The sequence below is a fragment of the Rutidosis leptorrhynchoides genome, chromosome 5 (genome assembly GCF_046630445.1).
Source record: "Rutidosis leptorrhynchoides isolate AG116_Rl617_1_P2 chromosome 5, CSIRO_AGI_Rlap_v1, whole genome shotgun sequence".
NCBI lineage: Eukaryota > Viridiplantae > Streptophyta > Magnoliopsida > Asterales > Asteraceae > Rutidosis > Rutidosis leptorrhynchoides.
In genome coordinates this window covers 292,117,994-292,124,335 of record NC_092337.1, presented here as the reverse complement: position 1 = coordinate 292,124,335, position 6,342 = coordinate 292,117,994, and the positions used below count along the sequence as shown (strand labels likewise).

Below are 6,342 nucleotides of genomic sequence, written 5' to 3'. Positions count from 1 at the left end.
GGCACCAGGAACGCCGTTCTTCAGCTTCAGGAACATCGTTCTTGTGAACAAATGGAACATCGTTCCATAAATAACAATGCCGTTCCCAAAATGGCCTATAAACCCATTCTGTTAAGATTTTTGCAATTCCCCTTGACACAACGTCGTTCCTTACTGCTGGGACGTCGTTCTTGCTTCTGGAACGTCGTTCCTCTACCTAGAACATCGTTCCTATCTGAAAAATAGGATGTTACAAATCTCCCACACTTAGACTGGATCACGTCCCCGTGATCCGCACCACAATCAGAACCCGAAGACGATAATCACGCATAGCGATTTGAAATCTCGTTACCAGCTCGTAATCACCGACTCAACTCACGATAAAGTACCGTACCCAACGTACTTCCATAACTATATCACCAAACACGATCTACTAGGTCCACTACACCGTGAACCAAATCCTGAAAATTGTTTGCTTATAACCACTATTCCTGTGGAACAAATCCTACTTACCCTAACTAGTTTAGAGTAATTGATACATTTTTATTTTTACTACGACACCCATAAAATTTTGTCGCCGCTACCGGGGTGTGTGCGATTGATTGCAAGCTCTTATTTGTAATTTTTTTCTTTTTCAATTTTTGAATTTTTTTTATAAAACCTAGAAAATCCAAAAATATTATCTCATTTCATTAGTTTTGTTCGATTTTACGCGTGGTGTTATCTTGTTGTGTTGTCAGGTAGGCAAAAATCCCATTTGCAACTATGGGAGATAGAGACACACGTGGGGTGATTCATACTACCAACCAGGTACGTACGAAGATCATTCACCTATTGCTTATTCAGCTGCCGCGAATGGAAATAACCAGAGATTTGAGGTTCTTCCTCAATTGATTGCTATTTTTCCAACCTACCGAGGTATGACATCTGAAGAACCATATGAACATATCAGAAAATTCAATGAAATGTGTGCTACAAATTAGGTGAATGACTTTTCCGATGAAGAGGTATGCCTACGTTTGTTTCCATACTCTTTAAAAGATAAAGCAATACATTGGTTCTTGTCTTTACCTGCCCGGAGTATTACTTCTTGTGCGGGAATGAAAAAATAGTTTTTAGAGGAATTATACCCTATAAGTAAGACTTCGGACTTTCGAAACCAAATTAAATATTTTAAACAAGTGCCCAGTGAATTATTTCATGAGGCATATGAACTTTTGAAAGAATTACTTAGATCTTGTCCTCACCACGAAATACCGAATTGGGAACTTATCAAAGTTTTCTTTGATGGTTTAGATTCACAAGATCGGCAATTCCTATTGGCGGCAAGTGGTGGTGTTTTTTTAACCAAAAATAGTGAGGATGAGTGGGTGTTTTTAGAGCAATTGAGAAAGCGTTAAAAAAACCAAGCTTCGGTTGAAAGAAAATCTCACAATTCTACGCATGTTAACCAAGTGCCTAACTCGGGAGGGTCAACTAGGAATTTAGAAAAGGAATTAGATGAGATAAATATGTTGCTTCCCATGTTTAACAATCCAAACCAGGGTGGTAGTGTTAATTTTATGCAGGTTCAAGACGTGTGCTCAAATTGTGAAGATCCATCCCATATGCAAACAGTTGCATCATCAGGGATGGAAGTGAAAGTGAATGAGGTTCAAGAGGGGAAGTTTGATCCATATTCTAACACCTACAACTCAGGGTGGAGAAATCATCCAAACTTCAGCTGAATAACAACAACACATTAAATGCGCCAAGTCAATACCAAAATCAATACCTGAACAATAACCAATACCAAAATCAAAACTACCAAACCCAAAACACTACTCAAAGTAACCCACCGCCGAATCAACCTTCAAGTTAGGGGACTAAGATCGATGCATTCATTACGGAAAAGAGAAAGGTTGTTGAGTTGCAAAATAAATCCATTGGGGCATTGGAAAAAGAGATTGGTAATGTCGCGAAAGACAAAACAATGCGTGCACCGGACACCATTCCAAGTTGCACGGATTTAAGTCCAAATCACAAAGAAAATGGTAAAGGTCACGGTGTAAACATGGTAGAAACTTTGCGAAGTGGAAAGACTTATAAAAACCAAGCCGAGGCAACCAAGAAATTAGAGACTAAGAGCAGTTTAGGTAAGACTCCTATTATTTTGATGAGGATGATGACATTGTTGAAAATGAGGAAAGTTATATTACAGATGGTAGGGTTGGGTTAAATGTTGAAAAACTGGTAGTTGAAAAATTTGGGGAAGCAGTTATCTAGACTAATACCATCCCATTACCCAAGGCTTTAGAGTCCCCGAACCAATTCCCTTATGGAAAGAAAGGACCTAAATAAGATGATATGTGGGAAACTTTTAAACAAGTAAAAAAACAATATCTTACTTATTGATGATATCAAACAAATTCCTGCATATGCTAAGTTTTTAAAAGATTTGTGTGTTCAAAAGTGTAAACTCAACGCATTAGTGCCCAAAAAGGTGGAATTATCCGAGAAAGTGAGAGATATTATCTCTGGTTCACTTCCACCTAAGTTTAAGGACCCGGGGACACCTTTAATTCCAGCTACCTGTTAAAAAGGCTTTGTTAGATTTGGGAGCTAGTATTAATATACTTCCATCAAGTCTTGTTGACCAGTACGAGTTTGGAACTTTAAAACAAACTGATATTCTCATCCAACTTGCAGACCAGTCAATAAGAACTCCAAGGGATATGTTAGAAAATGTGATTGTGAAAGTTGAGGACTTTTATTACCCGGTAGATTTTATAGTTATGGACATTGAGACCAACTTCAGGGAGACCCAACCGACGATCATTTTTGTTCGTCCATTTTTAGCCACAATTGATGCTCTTATCCAGAACTGGGGTTATGGAAATTTCTTTTGGTAGTAAGAGATCGTGAATTAATATTTTTAATTCATTACATACACCGAATGTCCATGATTGTTTTATTTGTTGGATACTAACCATGAATAGGTTCAAAAGCATACACTGGATGTGAAAGAGAAAGAGGATGTAAGAAAATCCAGTAAAGAAGGTATGTCGAGTGAATTCATTGAATCTCAAATAATAGCTAAGTTCTTGAAACCAAGATGAGTTCATCCATTAGCACTGTTTGTCCATTACTGATGAAAGAAACAGTGATGGCAATGTCCACATTTGTTGGGATGGATGATAAAGTTTCTAATTGGGTACATGATGATGAGGATATATAATTGGTAACTCCGAAGATGAATGAGCCCTACCGACCACCATCAATGAGAAAATCAAATGAACATGTATCTAGCGGTAACAAAATGGAAAATGTTAGTGTTCGGGATGTGTTTGTTGATGCCCTTGAAAAGTCTGAAGAGTTTGATGGGGAGGTAGTCAAAGTAATGGGGGGAGGGGGAACCTAGAAAAACTCGTTGAAAGGTATGGATGTCACAATATCAAAGTGAATAAGAATGCAATGGTGAACTCTCAAGTTGATTATGAGGTGTCATCCAATTTAGAGGATCTTGAAGGGCCTATTTAATACCCCATAAGATTAACACTATAACTTTGTTTATATTTAAGACATATGTTTTTAGATGATTAATGATTTATAAGTAAAGATTACATTTTATCCTAAATTTAATATATATACTTTTATCCTAAGTTTGTTTAACAATAAAGTAAGCATAAGTTAAGTAATAATTTTGTTGTCATTTGTTTAATGAATTCTTTTATCGTTGTACTTTTTAATTATTTCACTTTAAAATCTAGAACTTACAACATTGAATTCTTTTTATTATACGATTACAAGTTTCAACAAGTATATATAATTTACGAATTAATCTTATATTTTATTTATGTCTAGGTTAATAAGAAAGATCTTTGGATTCCACCACATAGTACCCTACTAATAAGTAGTTTTAAGCACCATTACTTGCAAATTTTATCACCATTCATCTTTAAAATAATGTCATTTTAATAGAGACCTTCCATCATTCTTTGCAAATAAAATTCTTAAATTTTCTCTCATATTGTTGTACCCAAAAAATTCTGCATTTTAACACTTCTCAATTTGCTAAGTATTTGATTCATTTGGTGGAAGAATAAAGCTTGTTTTAGTGTCCAAGTGTTAAGATAATAATTCTATCTTTTGTTCCACATTATTAAGAGTATATTATCATGTTATAATTTCTAAAATTCTAAAGTAAACCTATATAAAAATCATATCAAAACTTTGTTTAACAATTTATACTTTTAGTAATCAAAATACAATGAAAAATGATGGAGTTTTAACCAAGATTATAATATTTGGAATTATATGAATAAACACATGGAAATCATACTATATATTACTACCCCCGTCCCATCTTAAGTGTCCATCTTTCCATTTTAGGATGTCCCATTTGAAGTGTCCAATTGATGTTTCAACAAATCAGAAGAGGATATTCTGAAGAGAGAAGACATCTGATTGTTGGAGAATGAAGTTAATGGGATTTCCTAAAACTTTGTGCAAAAAGTAAGTGGACACTTATATTGGGACGGAGGGAGTATATATTATAGTATTATAAATAAAATATATTACATATTTGCTACTAGAATGTGTTTTGTTATGATACTTGTGTATTTGTTAGATTCTGTTTGGTGATCGTAGTCATTTGGTGATTCTTTCGTCTTTTGGGATTTATTTATTCGAGATAAGATACGGATATTGTAGGTGGTACAAGGATCATTTCGGTAAAATATTTCCTCTCAAAATCTCGTTTGAATTATGTATCCATCTTATTGGTATGCCATGCTTGTTTAATAAAATTATATTTTGTTAATTATTCTTTGATTGTGTTATGTTGTCCTCATTTTTGATGTACTAACGAGGTTTCTAATTATGTTTGTTAGATGAGGAATCGTAATATTTTGGTATTTGGAAATTGTGTCAAAATCGTGTCTCACAATCCCAAACAAAACAGTCCAGAAAATCTGTGTCACGACCAGGAAAATTTCGACTAATTTTAAATCAAACTCTCGATACGATTTAATATTTTGACACGATAAGCAAAGTCTGTAATGTTGAGTCTCAAAAATTTTGAACTGTTCTCATATATTCAATTGACCTTCAACTATTTTCGACGATTCACAAACAATTACTTGTAAATAGATATGTATATATATATATATATATATATATATATATATATATATATATATATATATAATAATCTGAAATATAAATTGAAATATTATATGAAGTAATTGTTAGAATTGATAATGTAAAATAAAATAATATATATTATTATTAATTAAAACATATCTATAAACATAAATAGAGTATATTTAATATATATATATATATATATATATATATATATATATATATATATATATATATGTAAGTGTCGACTAACTGAATTCTACATGATTGATTAAATCGATTGATACACGTTTAATATCTTTATATTCTTATATTAATATCATCAAGTGGTAGATGATTATAGTAAGGAATACTGTGTTTGTTTGTGTGTTATATTCTCCACTAGCCTACTTGATATATATGCATATACATATACTTTCATTACATAGAAAAGCCACAACATATCTTTTAAATTCTTTCTTCTTTCTTCTGCCATTTCTATCTTCTTTTACATGGTTCCATCGTCACCTTCAAACCACTCCGATCTCCTCCTTCGTTTTCTATTTTGAACCGCCATACACCACCCTTTCAACCAAGAAACATCAAACACAGTTTCTTGTTTAACCACCACCAAAAATGTCAACCACTACTCAAACAGCTGATCTATTACAATTACAAAACCCATTTACTATTACTTGTAAACACACCAAGCCTGCGGCTACTACTTCTGTTTAATATATATTTTTTTCGACTGCTGCCTGTTTTAATTGAATAAACAGCCCACTTTGCTCGCTGGACAAACCCAAAAACTAACAAACTTGCAACATTGCTGCTCGATTCTGTTTAGCTGCATCTTCACGAACCCACTCCATAACCCTCACCTTTGATCATCACTTACAAACCCCACTTATAAATCTTCGAACAATTGTTACTGTTACGTGTCTCTTTGCTGCAACGATTGTTACTATTTCCTGTCCGAAAACAACCACACCATTAAACCACCATTAACACGTCACGAAAACCACTTGTATTCTATTGCTTTGCTATTCAGTTAAAACGACCACCATCATTAGAACCATCAAATGAGAATCAACAATTGTTATTACTGCACTTTTCGATTACATCCATCAAGCAACTTCATTATTTATCTTCATCGATTATCATCATCAACCAACCTCATTAGCTTCAATGATCCTCACCACCTCATCATCACTTTGGTTCTAAGATCACTAAAACAACACCATCAACTCGATCACCTTA

The 6,342-nt window shown here is 33.7% G+C and overlaps 1 non-coding gene across 1 annotated transcript; it reads right to left on the bottom strand.

The window, feature by feature from the left end:
• Window positions 1–1,128: 1,128 nt before the first annotated feature.
• Window positions 1,129–1,234, bottom strand: LOC139851023 (small nucleolar RNA R71). The gene has a single exon (XR_011760389.1). It is a non-coding gene; the product is annotated as a small nucleolar RNA R71 (small nucleolar RNA).
• Between the last annotated feature and the right edge of the window lie 5,108 nt (window positions 1,235–6,342).